At 42.6% G+C, this 22,954-nt stretch overlaps 1 long non-coding RNA gene across 1 annotated transcript in view; it reads left to right on the plus strand.

Annotated features, from left to right (window-relative positions):
- The window catches only part of LOC311598336, a 236,551-nt gene that overhangs the window by 193,625 nt on the left and 19,972 nt on the right, over positions 1-22,954 (plus strand). Inside the window, exon 2 of the long non-coding RNA XR_014779535.1 lies at positions 9,310-9,398. This is a non-coding gene — a long non-coding RNA (uncharacterized lncRNA). The remainder of the gene's footprint in view (positions 1-9,309; positions 9,399-22,954) is intronic.

Consider the following 22,954-nt stretch of genomic DNA (forward strand, 5'->3'; position numbering starts at 1 on the left):
AATAAATTTAAAAAAGAATGATAGATTTTGAGCAGAAAAAATATTCAATAACGGAAAACAAAATTTCCTTCATCCATGCTAATTTTAGTGCCTAGATATTTTCCAATTCTCCAACAGGGAATTATACAAGATAATATAAAAGCAATTATTTGAGGGGTGATATACTATCCCTAAATTAGGGGAGCGATCTTCTAAAAGACACCAAATGGCTTTAAAAAGGCAGAAGAAGGTGCTCTAGTTTAGAAGGGTCTTCTCTTCTGAATTGCAGACAATGCATCCTGAGCTCATGTAGAAAACAGCCTCAGGAAAGCATTTGTTCTCCAGAGTGGCATTGAGCAAAAAAGGAGAAGAAGGGGAAGGAGGGAGAGAGAGAGAGAGAGAGAGAGAGAGAGAGAGAGAGAGAGAGAGAGAGAGAGGAGGAATGAGAGGGAGAAGGAGGAGGGAGAGAGAGGGGGGAGGGAGAGGGAGAGAGAGACAGGGAGGGAGACAGACCTGGCTAGTCTTATGTCAAGTTGACACAAATTAAAGTCATCTGAGAGGAGGGGACCTCAATTAAGAGAATGTCTTCATAATATTGGGCTTTAGGCAAGCCTGTAGGTTTTTTTTAAATTAGTGATTGACAACCCATTTCGGGTGGTGCCATCCCTGGCCTGTGGTCCTGGGCTCTATAAGAAAGCAACAGAAGCAAGCCATGAGGAGCAGCACCTCTCCATGGCCTCTACATCAGTCCCTGCCCTGTTTGAGTATCTGTCCTGACTTCCTTAGATGATGAAAGGCATATAGAAATGTAAGCCAAATACACTCTTTCCTTCCCAAGTTGTTTTTGGTCATGTTGCTTAACCACAGCAATAGAAGCCAAGCTCCAGTTCCATGGTGGCCTCCCACTGGCCTAAACCTTCCTCTGTTCCTGAAATATATCATCAGCTGTCCCTTTCTCTTGGGCCTGGGTCACCTCCACTCTGGGTAGCCTTAGGAGGGGCAGTACCTACCAACACCCAGGTCACTGATGGAGTGGTACGGTATGGGCATATAAGTACAAGCACCCAACCCATTACCACTAAGGTCCTTGTAAAAGAGAGGAATTTAAATACAGACTTACACAGAGGGCATAAAATGGTAAGAGACAGTGAGATCGTCAGCTGCATGCCAGCGAATGCCGCGGCCTCTCAGAAGCAGGGGGAAGAGTAAAAGCTGGAATAGGTTTTCCCTCTTAACACTCAGACACAGCCAGTGGTTGCTACTTTGACCTTGAAGTTCTAGCCCCCATGCTATGACACAATAAGTCCCTGCCGTATGTCCCACCCTGTGTGCAGTAGCTCAGGTGCTTTGTAAAGGAATTAACACAAGGACTGTCCCCTTTCCTACTCCCATCCCATAGCATTGCCACCCTAGGTTTCTTCTGAATATGCCTAACTGTGCCCCGCCCCCAGCCCAAACCCCTCTGCTAAAAGCAGTCTGTCCATAGAGGACTTTATTTTTATTTTACAGAGGCCTAATGCTGTCCTGGAGTGCCTGAATTGAGCTCTTACATGGGGCTGTGCGTGCAGTGGGTGTAGAGAATTGTCTTGTCCTTCGTTTGGGGGAAGCGATAAAACATAGGGTTAGAAGTATAGGACTGGTGGTGAGAGAGAGGAGCAGTTAATTCCTCCCTGAGTGTGGTGCTTTAAGTTAAAGTGATGTCTGTTAAATGGGGTGGTTAGTGCCTCTCACCTTAAAGTGAGTGTGAAAGGAAAGCACTTAGCACAATTCCTGACACACAAGCTAATTAATGAGCACTATTAAAAATAGTAGCTGTTAGGGGAGCTTCTTGCATAGAGGAGAAGGTGAGGGTGGGTGCATGGAGTCTTTTCAGCTCTCTGAAATTAGACTAGACAGCTGCCTACTCAGTTATATAACCCAGAGTCACATTCGCAGTCACCAGTAAGCCAAATAACCACATGACCCCTGTGTGCTAGGCAAAGTCTAAGAAAATCCCAGGTTTTAACATTAAAATAAACGAGTTTGGTATCCCAATGCATGGCAGTGGTACTCAGAGAGCAGAGCTGCATAAGGCCGTCCCTTATGTCTTCCAGAAGGGAGGGGAAATGCAGCCAGCATAGTTATCATCCAGCCTGGGGGGCAGGGGATGCTTGCCTCCAGCATGTGCTCATGAACCCATGAGCTAGGCTTTCTGAGCCTCAGGTCCCTCCTCTGTAAGGTGTCATGGTCATGTGCCTCTTCACATTCACTTTGTTGCTAGGAATGTTTACAAGTGGCTGACATGACATCATCTCCCTCCTATTTACTTTGAGCAGTAGATGGCAGAGGACATGATCTTCTCTAGTTAGATTCAATATCCTGAAAGTACAAATCAAGATGGTGACTCTCCCAGCCTGGTCCTGGGTGTCTATGAACATCAGCCACCTTTGTGACCCACAGCGGGGATGGCCGATAAGCACTGAGCTAACTTTTCCCTTCAGGTCATGACATTAGGGTTGATTCCCATAGCAACACTGTTAGCATCCCCTCAGGCCTTTGATGAAGGGCTTTACAAGTCAGGGTAAAATGACCTATGATCATAGGACAATATTTGAGAAAAAAAATATTATCCTACATTTCCACAAACGAGGCACTGCTTAAATAGTGTATAGAAAACAAGACACTACAAATCAGCAACCTTCCTTCTCTCAAATAGACAGAGGAGAAGACAGATAGAAGTGGAGTTCTTCACAACTAACAGGAATAAGCACCTTGAAGCTTGCTTAAACCAACTGTCCTCCCACTGGCTGCCTCTGGTATCTCTGCCTGTTTCTTTCTTTCTTTCTTTCTTTCTTTCTTTCTTTCTTTCTTTCTTTCTTTTTCTGTGTTTTAAATGTCTGGAGGGGCTACTTAAAAATATACTTCTCTTATTTGAAAGAAATGCACCATTTGTGGATGTGGATAGTCAATGCTGTAGGCAAAAAAGAACTATGGAAAAAGATAAAAAAAAAAAAAAAAAGGGAGGGAGGGCTCAGGGAAGGGAGGGGGGTTGATGATTTAGAAGGCTCTCATAGTTTCCTATAAGGTTTTGATAGGAGTTATTAATTGCAGAAGGTGAGTAACATGGAGGTTTGTTTATTTGTTTGTTTAATCCAATTGGCAAAGTCATCAATAACACCCCCCCCTTCCAGGGAATGGCATTTTATTGTTTCAATATAGGAAGGATTAGCATAGGCTGGTATAGAAAAAGTAACATTTGACCTAGCATTTTAAGATCCTGTTTATAAATGCGAACAAGGGTACAGAACTTTTGGTACTTCTCTTCAATCAGACCAATTAAATCACCAAAAAAAAAAAGCCTTCACCCAAACTAGCAAACTTCCCCAGTTCAATTTTGGCTTAGTCCCTCCCTGTATCTCTTAAGCTGACAACACTAATTCACATATCTTTTAGTTTTCTGAAAGACTCTGCAAGGACAGAATAAGCTACTCTCTCCTGAGATGGTAGCAGGGGTGGGGTGGCGGGGTTGGGTGGGGGGGGCGGGGGGAGGGGGCGTGGGAGCCTTCTATTTGGTTTGCAACTTGATTGCAGCAAAGTGGCAGAGCCAATCTTAATATTCCTCCCATTTCTTGTTGACTCAGAGGTGGGAATTAAAAAGAAGAGGTGCTACTGGCCTGCAGAGTTGGCCTTTACAGGAGAACTGGGAAAGGCAAGGCCTGGTGGAGGCGGGAAGGTGAGCTCAGGCCCCTCTATCTGGGAGGCTGGAACATGTGGGATGGGCTGCTCCCAACAGACACACAAACCAGAGCTTGCATGGAGATCTGAACCTTATTGATTTGGGCTCCCACGCCACTGTCATTTGTGTCAAATTGCTTCCTTTGAGGCCCTGTCCTCTGTGACTCAGACATGAAAGACCTCCCTCTTTTTGCCTAAACAAGTCCTATCTTATGCTGATGATATGTTTTCTTTATCCATTATGCTAGACTTAGACACTTAGGTTTGTTTCATAACTTAGCTATTGTTAATAGTGCAGTTATCTCTGTGACATACTGACTTAGAGTTCTCTGGTAAATACCCAGGAGTTGGTATGGCTGGGTCGTATTGGAAGATCTAGTTTTATTTTTGGAAGACTCTTCAACACTCCCTTCAGTGGTGAATGGACTAGTTTGTATGACCACCAGCACTGAGTCTGCATGTGTTCTTTCTTTTGTGGTTTTTGAAGGGTAAAATCATGCATCTATTTATGTATGACACTGAAATGGAAACAGATCTATAAAAAGGAGCAAAACATACTAAGAGGGGTGGGAAAGTGGGGCCGCATGGGGAAGTGCTCAAAGTATATTATATATATATATGGATGAAAATATCCTTAAGTAACCCAGGGTACAGCACTTAAAGTGAAAAAGAAAGAAAGGAAAGAAGGAAGGAAAACAAGAAAGGAAGAAAAAAATTAAAGAAGGGAACGAAGAAGAAAGAAAGGAGGAAGGAAGGAAAAAGGAAGAAAACAAGAAGGAAGGGAGAAGGAAGAGAAAGGGAGGAAAGGAAGGAAGAAAAAGAAAGGAAGGAAGGAAAGAAGGAAGGAGAAGGTAAGAGTGACAGTTCCTACCTTACAGGAAGGAAGGAATCCCTGGGTTCACGTGAAGAGCTGACAGAAATGCCTTCTCTGAGAGATTTTGTGAGAAATACAAGAAGACTGTGTCCTACAAACTCTCAGGAGATCACAAAGAGAGGATACAGGCTGAGTGAAAAGATGTTTAAAAGAGGCAAATTTGGTGCATGGTTTTTCTTCAAATGATAGAAAGAACCCTGAAAACTCATAAGAAAACAATTCAGTTAGCAAAATGGCCAATGTTTTGAACAGAGACATCACCAAAGAAGATAAACTGATTGAAAGAGACGTTAAGACAACTTTAAGTTACAACAAAAAGGTACCACGTCTACTAGAGTGGGTACAATCCAAAACCCACCATCAAAGGCTGACAAAGATGTAAGGTATCAGGGACTGCTGGCAGGAGTAGAAGATGGTACTTTCACTTTGGAAAACAATCAGACTTCTTTGTCCACTCATAAAACTAAATATATTCCTACTATACAGCCCAGCAGTCAAACTGTTATAATACTCAAAATAGTCGAAAGCTTATATCCATTCAGAAACTCACACACAGATGTTTATAGCAACTTTATTTATAATTACTCAAACTTGGAAGCAACTAAAATGCCCTGTAGTGCTGGTGGATCTGGACCCAGGGCAGGGTGGAGGGGGTGGGGGAGGGTTGCACAAACTGCTGTATCAACCAAGGACAATGCATACAGCAAACCTAGACCCCTGTTCAGATATAGCCAATAGACAACTCATTCTCCATGGTTGTGGGGAGAGCAGACACTGCCTCTGACATGAACTCTGGTGCTCCAAATCTGACCACTTCCCCTTGGTGGGAAGGCCCTGGAGGCACACGGAGAAAGGGGATGCAGGCTATCTAGATGAGACCTGATAGGCTATGGTCATATGGTGGAGGAGAAGGTCCCCTTCTGTCAGAGGTCTAGGGGAGGGGAATAGGGAAGATACAAGTGAGATGTAATCTGAGTAAATTATATATATATGTGTATATATATATATATATATATATATATATATATATATATCTGTAAAAAATATATATGATGTATTCCAGACCATGAGGTGTTATTCAGCACTAAAAGTAAATGGACTATGGGGAGATGAAAAGACACGAAAAATAAGCAAAGCCAGGTTGCATGGTCTCCAATTCCAGCCACATAATATTCCATGGCGTGATATCCTGGCAAGAGCAAAACTGTAGAGGCAGTAGGTAGGAGATTTGCAGTAGGGGCATATAAATGGGAAGCAGGGAGGACTTTAGGCTAGAAAATTATGGTGCTATAAATTTTATTCTATGTTTATCTAAACCCTTGAATGAACACCAGAAGTGTATCCTAATGTAAGCTAAGAACTTGAAGTGATCATGGTGGGTCAATAAAGATTGGCCAATTGTAATATATACTCCAATAATAGGGGAGGCTATGAGAGAGAGAGAGAGAGAGAGAGAGAGAGAGAGAGAGAGAGAGAGAGAACATGTATGTGTGTGTACACTCTATATTTCCTCTTGAGATTTCCTGTGCATCAATAACTGTATAAAATAAGACCTATTAAAAAGTATCATTTACAGTTATGAACTTCTCTTAAATAAGTGGTATCTAAAAGCTATGTCTTCCAACTTTCAAACCATCTCATTACTCACTGATACTACAAGCTCTATTTTATGATATTTCTTCTTTTACTTTTGAAAGAAACTTCTACACGTCTATTATGAACTAGGCTTTGTTGAGGTTGCAGTAACTTTGCAAACTTAATATGCCATACATATTTTTAGTTTGCATTTTAAGATCTAAAATCCATGTTCCTTTTAAAAATAGGTGGTCATCATACTTGACATTTCTTCTTTCCTCCTCCTCTTTTTTTTTTTTTTTTTTTTTTTTTTTAGTTTTTCAAGACAGGGTTTCTCTTTGTAGCTCTGGTTGTCCAGGCTGGCCTTAAACTCACAGAGATCCACCCTCCTCTGCCTCCCAAGTGCTGGGATTAAAGGCGTGCACCACCATGCCTGGTGACAATGCTTCTTCCATTAGTAATGCATAAAGAGTATTGGATCTTACAGTCAGCATCTTAGAGTTCACAAAATAAGTTGAAATACTAAACAGATAAATATGGGACTCATGCCCAGCTTGGAAGAAAGCCCTAAATATGCAGTTGTATAAGCAGAAAGTTAATGTTGGCATTGTGAATAGCATTCTGGAAGGATGGTACACAATGCCGGAGACATTAGAAGGCTGCCTAGAGGAAGGTGCAGTGTTTCTGAGAACTCAGGGGGGTATACACAGACGAGGAAGGAGAAGGTGAATGTTTTAGGATAAGGTGACTGAGGCACAAATGCTCCAGAACAAAAGAGATTCTCAGTCATGAGCATATAGTGTGACAGGAGGGCAGGGAGCAGAGGAGAATGACATGTGATGAGTCACCAAAGTGGAAATGCCCAGTAATCAGTAGATTCCCCGAGTCAGGAACTGAGGAGGGAGATTCATTTTTCGGATAAATATTACAACCATTGAGCCATCTGAATTAAGATAGTAATTCAAAAGGAAGCCACCAGACTATGCTGAGGCCTGAAATATAAATACCATGCCAAGTGTAGAGGACTCCGGAAATACGCCTACCAGAAGAAACAAGTTGAGATGGTGGAGTAAAGCTTTGTTTTGTTATAATAAAAACTAGCTTCTCATATTTGAAAGTAAGGACAAAAACGACAGCTTTGACGCACAAGTGATCACACTCCCCAGCCCTGATCTGGGGGAATGGCGAGAACCCAGGCACGGGAGCATGGATTTGCTCATGGTAGTCAAAGGAGAAAGCTTCTGCTCTGCAGGCAGAGAGAACGATGCTAAAGAGAGGCAGAGATCGAGTTAGATAGGAATCTTGTGCAAGTTCCAGCTGACCCGTAGAAGTAGATCAGAAACTCCTTATTTACCCATGTTCCTTGCTTGGGCTATAGCGGTAAGTCTTGTTTCTCCTAAGGATGCCCTTATCCTGTGTCTTATTCTCAGGCTGTAGTTGTTACATACTAATTATACTGGTGGGTGGAGTTTCCTTCCAAAGTATCTCCTGAGAGATGCATGCACCTGACATAGTAATACATCCCAGGGAGAACGTGTTCTCTTGTTCTTCTTTTCCTGACAAAGGAATGGCATCCTTCATATTAGGAGACGCATTTACCAAATAAAGGTTTTCCACTTGTCACATGGGGCCATGTGGCATACAGACTTACAGAGAATAGGACATGGAAAAGCAGGCCTAAGAAGATTTTAAAATTCCTGCTTAGTCTTTCCTTGTCCCCCCAGAGACTAATTGTCTCTGTAGATGACTAATGCCTGGTAACTTAGAGTGATTAGAGTCCACTCGAGGCACTTCACCTTAGTGTTAGCACTTGGCTTTGGAGGCACAGCTCTGAGAGAGTGGTTTCCTAGTGGAGGTCACTCTAAGGAAAGTACCATTTGGCCATCAGAAGCATTCAGAATTAAAGATAATGTTTTCCAATTCCAGAGTGATGCTGAATTCCGGAAGCAGGAAGGTACACTGGGTATCCGGTAACTGAGAGGCTTGTTCCCAATCTTGGCTTCCTAGCTTTTTCACATGTTTGGCACGTGCAGAATTAAATCAAGTGAGTGTAGACAGAGCAGAAGGGTTAAGGGAGCCCTTCCTGGTGGGTTTGAATGTCATATACCTTGAGACTGGGAAAGGGCTAGAGCTGTGGGAAGGTGATCTTGAGGAAGGTGACCAGTGCACAGACTGGGGACATGCAATGCTTGCTCTCTATTGTTCACACTTATATAGTTAGAACACAGGTGTGGACATGACACTTTTATTCACTGTCTACTGTTGCTCATCAATAGTCCTGGTTATGAAATTATACCATTCTATGCCCTTGAGTCTGAAAATGGCATGAATACACATTTACACATTTTAAAGACCATATTTTTTTTAAGAAGACCCAATAATGATGACATAAAATAGAGACATGAGCGTAGCTTCATTCTCTCTCTCTCTCTTAAGTGTACCTATTAATAACTTGGTATCATTTTTGAGGAGTTAACACACATGTGTCTACAGCAAGAAACAGAATATTAAAAACCCTTATACTGTAAGGCAGCTTTGTCATCATTAATTACCAGTGGGTCTAGCAGACAACTGCCCCTGATACTCAGTCACCACCATGAAGAGAGTCTTTGGATCAACCTCGTGAAAACCAAAGATGCCTTCCTAAAAAGTAGCCACAGAGTTGAGAACCCCAGAGCTCACAGCTGCATTTGTATATTTGGATAAATATTTCACAACTATTTTTTTTTGAGGGATTTTCCAAGAAACCAGACTTACCAAGTGCAGACCTTTTTTTTTTTTAAGTTTTTTTTTTGTTTGTTTGTTTTTTAGATAAGGTTTCTCTGTGTATCCCTGGCTATCCTGTACTTGCTTTGTAGATCAGGCTGGACTCGAACTCACAGAGATCCACCTGCTTCTCCCTCCCCCCGAGTGCTGGGATTTCAGGCATGCACCACCACACTCAGCTAAGTGTACATCTTCTATGAGTGTTTCTATCTAAACTGAAATTCCTGTAGCATCTTAGTTTTTCTACTCTTCTTTGAGATACAACTAACTGGCTTGACTCAAGATTATCTTGTGAGTAAAATCTTGGCCCTGGTTGGAAGTATTTATTCTGATTTCCTCAATTCTAGCTGGAGATGGCCTTCCGTGCACACTCATATTCTCTTATGCCTCATTTTTCACAGGAAGGAGCTCATCTTTGTTTGTGGCTGACAACTGATAACAGGTCCACCCAGAGAACATACTAGAATACAGGATGCCTATCAAGACTCAGGTAAGAGAGACAGTTCTCACAGAGAATCATTGTGGAATCCCTTTGCTTGTAGGCTCTGTGAAATCTAAGCCTCAGCTTTCACCAAGTGAACCAGTACAAGTAATTTCCTCAAGCAAAGATCATATGGCATTAGACATAAATTTGATACTGAAGGCTACTTGAGTATTAGCAAATTAATGCCTTCTGTAGGGAAATACACACACACACACACACACACACACACACACACACACACACAGAGAGAGAGAGATGTCTATATTTTCAGGAAAATACTAGATTTCTGTAGGACTAGTATTCAGAATAAACATAATACTCTTTTTGTGCTTTTCTTGATCATTCCATAAGGTTTCCTTTCTTGGTGTTGATATTCTCGTAAATAATCAGTATTCTCTCTTTGTATTGATTGCGAATCAAAAATAACTAGAAGCCACATTTGTTGTAAACTATGACCCCCAGAGAGAGTAGAGGCTGCATGAAGCAGTGAGGCATTTCTAGGAGAGCTGAGCAGAAGGTTGGAGTCAGAATGCACTACCCACCTTGTCTCTTCATCTGAACAAAATTACTGGTATTATGAAATACTGTGAATGCATTTGAGTATAGAGGATAATGTCTCAATTACTTTTATCCAGTATGTATTGGTTTTATTAATTAAATTTTATTTTAAGTAAAGTTTCCATATTTTTTCTTAAAAGAATAAACTTCTGGTCTAGTCCCATAGAGGGAAAAGTGGAGACCAAGGATTAGGGGAATGGCCTAATGGTGTCGCATGAAGTTGGAGGAATCTCCTCAGCTTTGTGATTCAGTTTGCTCCTTGGTGGGCTCCTGAGGCTCAGATGACAAGACTCAGTGAGCAATACTAAGTAAAATATGAAAGAAACTTCACAGTACTGTAGAGGCAACTACTAAAGACTGCTAGGGCCTTGACTCTGGGACCTGGGATCCTCACTAAATGTAGCAATAACATATTGAAATTGATTTTTACCTTCATGTTATTCGACTAGAAGATTTTGCCCTTATATTTTGTGAGATGACAGCCAACAGCATAGATGCTTTTTTTTCTGGTTTAAATCTATATTATAAAGATAAAATTTATTTTTAAAATTGTGTGTCTGTACATGTGTGTGTGAGTGCGTGCACGCGCGTGCGTGTGCGTGTGCGTGTGCGTGTGTGTGTTATGTGTAGATGTACATGTATGTGCAGGCCCAAGTTATCAATCTTTAACATCTTTCTCAACTATTCGCTACTATTATTTTTTGAGATATGATATCCCACTGAACCCAAAGCTTATGAAGTTGGCTAGGCCCAGCCAATGAAGTTCAGGGATCAGCCTGTGTCTGCTTCCACCCCACCTTACTCTCTAGGCCCCACCCCCACCCCAAGCCTGGATTACAAGCGTGAGCCACCACGCCAATCTTCTTAATGTGGGCTCTGGAGATCTGAACTTAGTTCCTTATTCTTATGTAACAGTTATTTTACCAACTGAGCCATCATCTCTCCAAATATAAGATATAGACTCTTGAATTGTAATTAAGAATATGCGCCTTGAAGTCAAATAGATTGAGTTGAAGTTAAGCTTGGGAACTAGGCAGTTTATTTATCACCACTAACTCTCAATGTCCCAATACATGAAAGAAATCAGTACCAACGGCTACTAAGTCTAGGATTGGCACCCTATACATATTAACTGATAAGACACTGTTCTTGCATAGGTCCTATCATCACATTTAATGACATTGCTATGCACGTTGATACACTACACCGTCACTCCCTGGGTTTTTAATCTCTTTTGGTGATGTTCAGCTACATGTCAGCCCCTTAGACTTTATTATTCATAGAAACAGTGTTACTTCTGGAATTTTCTACTTGAGAATCACACTTTGTTCTCAGATAACTGTATTAGTTAGGGGACACTACCTGTCCAGAAGACTAAAGGAAATGTTTCAGTGTTTTAATGCAGTATAAAAATTGTCTTTCCACACCTTAAGATGCATGGCGGTACACCTCACCAGGGGGCTGCTCTCAGAGGGCAATATTTTAATAACAGCGTCCACGTTTCCTTGTCATCTTCAGCGGATGCCATTCAGGGTAGCTGAAGAAAAGAAGGATCATATGGAAAGTGATGCTGGTGATTACTGGGGCAGACCTAGAATTGGTGCATGACAGTTCCATTTACAGTGACATGTGCTTTCAACAAAGAACGAATAATCTATGAATAGTTTGTAAGCATCCATGAATATTTCAATGAACAACCAAATACTCTCCTAGCCAGCATATTTTATAATGAAGGGTATATCATCCATGTCACCTCTGAAGACACACAGTTAAAGTGTGATTTTATAAGCCTTCAGGGACGAATCCATTGTCATTGTGCTGTCTCCCTCTTTATGTGCCTCACCATCATAATTGAGAACTTCTGGCAACTTACTGTCATTTGGATTTATCTTCTAGGTTGTCTTGGGCTTACGGGATTCAGCAAATAGGTATAGTTTGCTGAGCTTAGATACCATATTCATATTTCTATTTGGTCCATACATAGTTAGTCTCAGTTCCTAAGAAAATTTAGTTTCGCTTAGAATTATGTTTTTTCTTTCCTTAATTCCACAAGGTCAAAAATTCTTTACCACTAGTCTTTATTATATTTTTGGTAAAATAATTAGCAAATTATTATCATTATATTTGGATAGAAATAATCCCCACTTGAGTTTGGCTTTGTTATCGGTCCAATGATTCAATCTGGGGTATGACTCTAGTTATGGAGTTTGGAAGTTGTACAAAACACTGGTACAATAGGAAAGAGGAATTGGACTCTTTTTGAGGTCACTGTGGTCTAAAATGGAGAAAACTAGCTTCAACAGGGAAGAAGGAGGTGGGACTAGAGCTGCTCTGCAGAGCAGGGCAGACTTGGGGGGAAAAGTGAAGGCTTGGAGAACCCTAAGCTGCCTTCAGTGGCAAAGCTTATGTGTTAGTTTGATTGGACATAGGCTTCCCAGATATTCGGGTCAACATTTAATCTCATAGGTCTATGAGACTTTTCCCAGATGATAGTAACATCTGAACTGGCAGATGAAGCAAATTGTCTCCCCAGTGTCAGTGGATGCCATCCAATCTTTTGAAGGCCTGAGTATAACAAAAAGGCTAATTGAGGCAGAGTCCATTCCCTCCACCTATGTTCAGAGGCAAAGTAAGACATTGATTTTTTTTTCCCCCTTGTCTTGGAATTCAGACTGGAAACCACAATATTGGTTCTCCTTGGATTTCAGCCAACCCACTCCCAGTCTACAGGCATCTCACCCTCTGGAGGCAATTCCTTATAATGTCTATCGATCTAATCTATTGTCTATCATCCCTCACCTGTTGGTACTGGCTCCCTGGAACATCCAAGAGTAATGCACCATCCCGCTATGCTTATGCATGTCTCTTTTCCCAGAAGTTCAGCCCTCCTACATGTCCTCATTTTCATATAAGAGATTCAGTGAAAGAATGGTATCCATGACCTTAGTCAGCTACCTGCAAAATCAAACTTGCTGGGTTTTGTCTCGCCACAGCAAACGTAAAGATAGGGCTTAGATAATCTCTAATTTTTAGCCTGTGCCTCAGTTTTAAACTTGATATTCACCTTGCTAAAATTGTCTGTCATGAACAGCAGCAATCACCCTAACCTACAAAACAGCATTTTCTCCACTTCCTATATTTATGTCATAGTAGTCGTGTGCTCTCTTGTTTGGTGGTTTCCTGTGAGATTAAAACCTTCCATCTGGGAATAAAGCTTGTTAAGATACAGAATGGTCGAAGGCAGTGGTTCTCAATCTTTCTAATGCTGAGACCTTTTAATACAAATCTTCATGTTATTGTGACCCCCCCAACCATAAAAATATTTTTGGTGCTACTTCATAGCTTTAATTTTGATATAGTTATAGTTACAGTGTGTTTTACAATGGTCTTAGATGACTCAAAGGAGTTGCAAACAACAGGTTGAGAACCACTGTTCCAATGAGAGGAAAAACATTTCTATCTTGCAGGATAGAAATGCCTAGGAAATAAACAGCTCAGTGGCCCCAGGAAGTCCCCCAAACTGACCAGGTTCAGTAGGCTCCTCAATCCCCCAGTATACATAAGCAATGAGGACTACTAAAAGACGCTCTCAGATAAGTTGAGCTGCATGAAAGAAGCAGAAACCAGAGACCAGCCAAACCACCTGGAAGAAACAGATCAGTTAAACCCTGGAAGGCTCAGAGACAAGCTAAACTTTCTGAGTCCAGCCCAGGTGCCTGGGATCAGCTCAAACCAAATAAACTACCTAGATTGGAAGCTTCTTAATTTGTTGAGCTGCCTGAAGGTGTGCAGTGTGCTACAGGTTTCTAACTTTCATGAGCTGATACCTATGCTGTGGTGGTCTTCTGTTGATATGACTGTCTGAGTCATTTCTGGGTCTGTAACACCTCATCCATATTCCTATAAATACCCCCGCCTCCCCCCCCCCAAAAAAGGAAAAACTTATTCGTATACTAATTTGGACTTTGATGGCATCCTTTCATCTATGATGAGTTCCATCTCTGGGGTAGTTATTTGCCAACAAATGCCCAGGAATCATGTCACACGTCTCATGGAACCTTCTTGTATGCCAGGCATTCCGTTTCAGGAGACCACAGGTGATACTTTGGTTGAGCTACTTAGGATCCACTGCCGTGATCTAACTCAAGTGTCAGCTTCTCATACAGTTGATGCCTCATCAGATCAGGACACAGGTCGTGTATTTCCCCACATTCCTGTGGTTGAATGAATTCTGTCTTGGTGTCACTTTTTGGAAAAGGCCTAGTTTTCCTCTCAGTAAATAAAAGCGAACCCTTATTTTGTAGCCTTATGAAAATCCTGCATGTAGAACAGCTTCAAGTCTGTTTCCTCCTGTGTCTTGATTATGTCCACAAGGACCTGAGTCCTTGGCACTTTTCAACTCTGCCATTCTTAGCACAGCCACTTTGCTCCAGGCTGGTGCCCATGCGGACTGCAAAGTGGTTGCTGCACTTCCATAGCGCACACTTAGACACTTTAAGACCCAGATGACTATAACAAGCCTTACTTCCAACATCCCTTTGCTTAAGAGGAAAGAAAATCCCGGGATGACCCTTCCCTCATCTAATTTATTGGCCAGAATGGAATCACATGCCAATCAACCAGTGAGATAAAGAATGGAGTTGTCATGGTCAGCTTTCAACACTCTGAAGCTATCCTTGAGCCAGAGATGGGACCATTTTCCCCACAAATAGCTACAGAGGCAGGTGGCTCTCAGAACAAAAGCCAGGTCCCAGACTGCAAACAGAAAATGGGGAATTCAAGCAAAAGTTATTAGGCCTGGTATGTCCTTCCCTGGTACATTTTGAGTGTGCACAGCAACCCTGGGCCGAGTCTGCGCCTTTCCAAGGTCTGCACAGATGGCCACAGCAGGTGATTCTGGACACAGCAGGATAGACTCCAAAAGCCCCAGTTGGTTCTTATGTACCCTTGCTGCCTAAAGCAGAGAATACAGTGTTTGCTATTTGTATCACATGCTTAGGAACCTACCAGTTGACTCTCTCAACCACCATCTGAGCTTAAACTTCATACACCTATCCAGACAGGCTCAGTGTCCTATTATCCTAACAGTGTCCCTCAGCTCCGCTGTTGTGTCGACATTACCTTATTCTGACTCTTGATCTTCGCAGCAGTTCTGAGAGTCATCTGGAGAAGGTGAAGAAAGCATATGGCAGTGAGGCTAACTCCATCCCCCGCGGCTGTGGTCGATAGGCTGTGACTGCAGAAATCAGCTGTTGTTCCAGCGCTCTGTGTCACTGAGAGATTGATGAACCCCGGGCGAGAGTGACAGGCTCTGAATATTGTTGCCACGACTGTATGTCATAACCTTTTAGGGATGGAAAAGCTTTTAAAGATTATTTGCTCTATATTTAATAATGGAGAGAGACAAAGGTGCCGAGGCAGAGAGAGCAGATCATGATTACGGTGAAAGACCCTGATCCCAGAGCGCCGATCCTCCTCAGCCCAGCACGCAATGCTCTCTCTCTCCTTCCATTGCCTTGACTTTGGAGCCCTTTGTTTGTGGATTCATCTTCTTTTAACAGGAGAAAGTAATTAAGTTTATGAGAAGAAACTCGGGTTTTTGAAGCTCTTCAATTTAAAGCCATGGGGAAGAAATAATTAAATTGAATTGAAGTCACAGCATTTAAAATGCCGGCATACAGGCGATTCCCTCCCCACCCCCCACACACTTTTTTCCAATGTCTTTATGAACAGAATTAATCATGAGCGCTTTCCCTGTAGCAACCCACTGAGTTGGAGCTGGAATGAAACATGTCATGTGGTGAGAATCCACTCAAATATTCAAATCGAGGCCAGCAGACTAAAAATATTCAAGCTGCATACAATATTTGTTTTATGATGATCACAAATTTGATCATTCTCTGCGTTCCTAGGGGGCACTCAGCCTGGCTACCCAGCGAGAACAAACAACATCTGGAACAGAGTTTATGAAAATGAGCCAATTCTACACTCGGGGAGCTCAAAATGTTTGTTAAGAAGTCAGCCACTGGCCAAACCGAGCTTGCTTTCTATTTTAAACCACTTGCCCCTCTTCCTTCTGTTGGTACCAAGTATCTGATGTTGCCTTGGAGATAAGCATATTGCTTTTGGATATCTGACCTTACAGAGAAGATATCAAGCCGAGGAGCTTATTTTTTCTGCCTAGGTTTAATCCAGAGGAAACCTGCTAGGTTGCTGAGATGGTTGGCCTCTCACATTTCTGCACCAACTGACAATCACAGTATATCTAGATGCTTCCAAACCTTCCTATAGACTGTAAATGGTCAACAATGGTTGATAATAAAGGGAATGGAAATATAGCTCTCTTTCATTTAGGCCCTCCAGTTATTTTAACAGTCATAGGAGTAGGTAACATTGTCTCCGTTGTACAAATAAGAAGGCCGTGTTTTACAGATGCTGAGTGGTTTATACAAGGTGAAATGGCCAAACGCAAGACATAACCAGGTTTAGGTTCCAAGGCCTCTAGTTAATATCTTCACCTCAGTTATAAAAGTGCCATGACTTGTCCTTTGCCAGAGGGTGCTAATTGCCCTGAACTAGACACAGTTCAGTGGTAAAGTGTGTAGTCCCAGAGTTCATTCCCCACATAACATAAAACATAACCATGAAAAAGAGGAAACAACTCTACACTTAAATAGGAAAATCTCTTAAAAGTCATGCGTCAAGCTCTTCTTAAGAAGCCATCACACAGGCCATTCAGGACCACGCAGTGAGCCTGGGGCAGATCTGGAGAGGACTGTGGCATCGTGGCTACTGTGTGGAGTCAGTCCACTAACACCAGTGAGACCACAAAGCCGTGGGACATGAAACGTTTTGTTTCTGAATTCAAAAGAGAAAGTAAGTTCCAGAAACTGCGGCTCATTGATGGATATCGATTTGTTTTCAATTCCAGGACAAATTTTCAAATGCGTGGTCTATAAACCTTTGGAAAAAGAACTGTTTTGTGGATTCAGCATCAATTACCATGAATGAAGTCCACAAAGCTGGTCTTTTGATTACTGGAAAAAAAACCACACCATATATTGCATGAGCTTTTTATTGATTCTTTGTGAATTTCACACTAGGCACCCCAATCCCATTTATCTCCTCATACCTGCCCTCCACCCTTACAACCTCCCCACACACAGAGAAAAACGTTCTCACTGTGGAAGCTGCAGTGTGTCGCAGTTCATCCCACAGTGTGCCCATTTGTCCACACTCTTTCCTTACAAATGTTCATTGCAATGACTTCTTGTTCTGGTTTGAGGCCTCTGGCTTCTGCTACATTCGTCATACTGGATTCTCATTGAGATTCTCTTACCTGTTGCAGCACTTGAGAGAGCAGGCCCTGCACCTCACCCGAGCAGCACAGTACAGCTGGCCCTGGGTGTGGGGGTTGCAGGTGAGCCAGCCCAGAGGACCTGAGTACAGAAGAGCCAGCCCTGCCTCTTGTCTGAGGTGTGGTGGCAGAGATGAGGGAGAGAGACCCTCCTCCCTTCCTTTTCCCTCACCATCTATGGCAGGCAGGAGAGCTGGCCCCTGTGGTCAAGAGAGTGGGAGAACTGGCTATGTCCCTCACTGCCTGCAACATTCAGAAGAGCAGGCTACGCACAGCTCCTGGTCAGCAAGTTGGGCTAGCCCTAGTAACAGGGGCATAAAAGCAGGAGAGCCAGAGGGCTGGCCAGCTCAGATACCTCTCAGGCCCAGACCCAAGGCTTTGAATTAGCCCACCACAACATCTACCCCATCGATGAACTGCATGAAAGTGCATGAAAGGGCCAGTCCTACAGATCCAAAACTCTAGGGTCTCCATGACATGGCAGCAACAATATGAAGAATGTTTAATTTAAAAGGTAATTAATTATAGAAGGAAAATACTCCAGTAGACTTGGAGATGACATAAATGCAATCTTTCTTGATTTAACTGAAGCATTTGAGAAAGTGTTGAACATCAATTGTAAAGCTGGTGGGGAAATGTGACTTGGGGTTTATAATATACATTGCTTGTTAAACAACTGTATCCAGACAGAATGTCACTACAAGAAGGTGGCCCATGTGTTGGTGTTGAGAGTGGCTTTGGAAAACGTGTCATAATTAATATGAAGAAAAGTTGAAAAGGTCATTTATCCAGGAGAATACACAGGGTTATAGCAACTGCCTTCAAATATGCAATGGCTCCTTTGTGAAGATGGGTTATACTTAATCGATGGGCCGATGAGGGAAAGTGTAGAACAGTTATGAAGGAAGACTTGGGAGCTAGGGCGATGGCTCAGTCAGTAAAATGCCTGCCACAAAATGATGAGAATCTGAGTTTGGGCGCCCAGCACTCACAGAAGTAAGTAGGTGTGGTTCATGCCTGTAATCTCAGCACTAGGTAAGAAGATCCTTCAAGCTTGCTGGCTGGACCATCTAGCCAGATCAGTGAGCTGGTGGGAGACTCTGTGTCAAAACCGAGGTGGTGACTGGCTAAGCTGGTGAAAACAGCTGACATCAACCTTGACTACACACACATATACACACAGAGAAAGAGAGAGAGGGAGAGAGAGGGAGGGATGGAGGGAGGGAAAGAGAGAGAGAGAGAGAGAGAGAGAGAGAGAGAGAGAGAGAGAGAGAGAGAGATTACTGATAGAAATAAAAGAAAGTAAAAGGACTATGAATCCTGGCCTAACCCAAGCACTCAAATGTCTATCTAAATACAGTGATGGATGCTGCTGTTTGACTTGTCTTCTTTAGTTTTTGCTTGTTTGTTATTGTTGTTTCCAATCTGGGATCTCAGCCCATGAAATGATATTCCCCACATTTAGCGTAGGTCTCCGTACCTCAATTACTCTGACCTAGAAAAATATTCATAGACAAGCTCAGAGATTTGTTTCTATGGCCGAGATTAGCCATCATACTATGAGACAAGAAGCTAAAAATATATATCTACCACCTCTTAGAAGTCGTTAGGAAGCTTTCTTCTTTAGAGGAGAGTATTATGGGTAGAGAATAACTCCATACTTCCTGGCTAGCTATGGTCAAAGCTTGTGACTTCCTCCCTTGTACAAGTCTCCAACAAAGAAGATGGGCATACACTGAGTAGTGTGTCCTAAACACTGATAAAAGTTATCAACAACCATTGACTAACATAGCTTGTATTCAGCTCCAACTATGGAAATGCCCAGTTTTAAAGAGGAACTCACCATACAGAACTACAAAGCCCACTCTTACCTGAACTACTAAATAAGAGATCAAAATCATATGATAGGAAAGATGAGCATGGGAAAATACAAAAAGAAAGCTTCAAAATGAAATACTAACATCTCTTGCTACTGGAACTTACCTCAGAAGGAAGTGCCAAGAGATGAATAGTTTGACCCTCTATGATAACAGTTTATGTAACATCTAAGAAAGTCTGAAATTCATACAATAATTACTAAGTCTGGAGAGGTATTTGAATAAGGCGTTGATATTGTAAAACTCATGATTTAAGAAGAAACTGTTGGTGATCCTGAGATAATAGATGGGTTACATAGATAGATTGAGGAAGCCCAATGAATAAGGTGTATTATTTGGGCCTCAGGTAATTGAAAACGAGAGGAATAACAATTGAAATTGATAGTAGCAAAATGGAACAAAAAAAAAAAAAAACCAAGTAATTTATCAATTTAGCTGACAATTTCTGCCTAGTTTATGGTAGAAAAGTGAGAGGCTTGCTTAGTATATTCAAAGTATTTGATCTGAAACATGCCTCTAATCAGATTATTTTTATATGTTGGACCCCTCTGGATATGATTCACAAAGTCCTTTAGAAAATGGGTGCTTTTCTTTAAAGATTATCTTAATAAATATCCCAAGTCATATCTAACTGGTCCAGGCAAGCTCCATGAAGAAATGTCATGATGCTTAAAGTGCCTGGCTGATGTGAGGAGGGGGTTATATCTATTGGGGGAGGTTTGCACACCCGTGAGTGATTTGTTAGGAGGAGTTCAATACAAATAATAGCAGCTTCAACTTACGAGAGGGAAAATCTTTAGCTCCTAATTTTCAGTAAGCTGAAAGTAGAAGCACGGACTTGCCTAGTTGGAATGTTCTTGCTGCTTCTCAAAGTTCCTCTGCGCATCAAGTCCACGGCTTCACTTGGTAGGCGATGCTGCCTCTATATGTCTTCCGGATACGGAGCACCCCCACAGTACTCACCCTCGGATGTTTAAGATGCACTTATCCTCTCCAGGTGTTCTACCAAGTTTCTATGTTGCAATTTGTGTAGGTACATCAAGGTAAATGTCTTTTCTGTTGCCACCTCCCAAGTCATGTACATGAGGTATGGCTGTGCCTCTCTCACCAAAGCATCTTCCATGGCTGTCCCACTGGCCTCTGGACCATCACACTGAACCTTATTGATGTTCTGTGAGCTTGTGATGCTGATTTTCCTTTCAAGTTCACTTTCTGTGACCTATAGTAGGCATGCAAAAAATATCTAAGTTACAATGTTGCTCTCTCTCCTATTCTCTGTGGCTCTTGGAATGCCTTCCTTATTATTTAATAATTGTACTTAATTCTCCTCATTTACAAGTGGATACTGGTCTAGGTGTTCTAAAAATTTCCTCTCCCCTTTCTTCAGTGACCCGCTATAACCCTAGCTTATCTTCTGTTCCTCCAATACTTTGTTCATCCATGGCAGTGCTGCACCCAGGCTTCCCTTGAGGTCTTCCGGCTATAATCTCCTCTCAGACTCAACACAGTTCCATAACATCAGCCTCAAGCCTGCATTTCTGTTCCTTTTCTGCACCTTAGAACTACAATTCTACTACCTCACCTGGCCCTCACTTCAATCAGGTCTCCACTAAATATGCTACGTCTCCGTTTCATAAGTCTTTTCTTCTCTTATGTGCCTGTCGTATCTGCCCTAAGCTTTATTAGTAAAACCATTCTTCTCCAGGCCACGTGGCTCTAAGTTCTGTTTTTATACCTCTTCCCCTGTGGTTTCCCATCACTCACCAAGTCATGCCCAGGCCCTAGGCTGGGCCGTGCTTTACAGCTTTGCCTACAGCTGTAGACTGGGTTCTGCAAAGCAGCAACCAGATGAGGGAAGAAAAGGTCTGGCAGGAAGAGCTTTGACTATAGTGGAAACTGAGAAAGATGACACGATGTTTGGAAACGCAAACAGTAATAAAGGTATCAGCAACCTAGTTTTACCGGGAGAGTGCACCCAACTCAAGCTAAGGTAGACAAGATAAATTCTTTGCTACACATGGACCTCAGGCCTCTGAACCAGGGGAAGTGCTTGGAGCTGTGAAATGCAGTTCATTTTGCAAACTCCTGACCTGTGGCTGATTTGTGCCTGGTTTGTAGGATTTTCAAGACAATAGTAACAAGTGACCAAGACTGACTGACAGACAGACAGACAGACAGACAGACAGACAGACAGACAGACCCTTTGTTAGGCTTTCAGAGAAAGAGGAAGTCTGAAGGCAATGGCCTTAGAAAGTTATACTTCCAGGTCAGATTAAAGAGCCGAAATGTTTTCCATATCTGTACTGTCCTAGGCAAGGTAGTAAACCATTCCAGGGTTGGAAGTCATACGTAAGCGCCGTTGGGTGGAAGGTATTTTGTGTTTATTAAACTTGTCAGAGACGTCTGTGGTGCGCATCCCTCCGCCCTTCCAGATCTTCCCTAAAGTACTAGAGGAACGAGCGGATGGGGGTGTTCACCCGAACCTCCTGGTGTTCTCCCACGCCATTACGTGTCCATGATGAGAGTGCCAATCCACTACAGGGCTCGTTCCTTATATAGGAGGGAGGCTTTGTCATGGCTTGCCTCGCTCCATAAATGTAGGTTGGCAGAGCAGTCCCAGTCTGCCTTGTCTCACGTGCCACTTGCCCAGCTCATCTAGCGTGCTGCTTGACTCTTGAGTTTCTGCTGCACTCGGGTGAGGGCTATAGAATAAAGCTTAAACTCGGACCCTTGCTTCAAACTGGACATTTTGCTGCTGCTCCATGCATCTTAGTAACAGGAGCAGGGTAAGAAACCCACTAAATTGGAAATCCTGGTCCCAGAATGTGTGATCCTGCCCCCACCCCAGGGAGAAGACCACTCTGAAAATAAAAGAAAAATCGACCTCATTTTTTTTTTTTTTTTGCTGACTTAGCATGCCTTCTAAGGCACCCAAGGGACAGAAGACAGGGAGCATCGCAGTTGCCAAGTTCAGCCTGACTGGTGCCGGGGAAAGCAGCGTCGTGTTTTCTTAATTGTCCTAGAAAATGTTTCAAATCTCCTAAGTCCTGACCAAATCCGTGGCCAGGGAGAATCCTTTTATCTTCTGCTTCCCCAGCCCTTGATAACCCAGAAACAAAGCATCGTCTAAAGAAGCCCTCGCTGTGCTTTATGAATCAAGCAACTCTCGGTGTCTCTGATAACTACAAGGCAACCGGGGGTGCGTTTTGTGGGATGGAAGGAAGAGAGAAGGAAGGGAGGGAGGCCGGGAAGGGAGGGTGCGGATGCGCTATCATTATCGTCAGGTTCAAGGCAATTCACCGCAGAGCCGTCCCCTCTGAGTTGCGTGTTGTTCTTTGTCCATGTTGGAGGCAACGTCTATTGATGTAGGTGGGAGCCAAATCCAGCGCAATTTGATCTGACCCCAGAGATTCGTCGTTTCTACATGGAAAGTGGATTGCTGAGAGAGGATGGGCTTTAAAGTCCAGTGAGGCCGGGCCCACATCTCACTTCGGGCAGTTACTGATAACCGTTCTTCATCTTTTTCGTCCAGATTTGCTCCTTGCTGTACAAGTATGAAGCATAAGGTTGTGATCATGATTTGTGAGCACTGATTTGGCTGTTTGCCGCTAGATTTGTGGCCTGAGGCAGGTGAACCCTCCTGCCTGTGGCTTAGTCCCCGAAATACTAGTCTTTATGAGCTTGTGGAATAAGTGAAAGGAATAGTGCAGAACATTGTTATTCATTAAACATTATCTTTTTTGTGTTTATAGAAAGGCCTAGGTTCTCTC

The sequence above is a fragment of the Acomys minous genome (assembly GCF_964271855.1).
Source record: "Acomys minous genome assembly, chromosome: 5".
Taxonomy (NCBI): Eukaryota; Metazoa; Chordata; class Mammalia; order Rodentia; family Muridae; genus Acomys; species Acomys minous.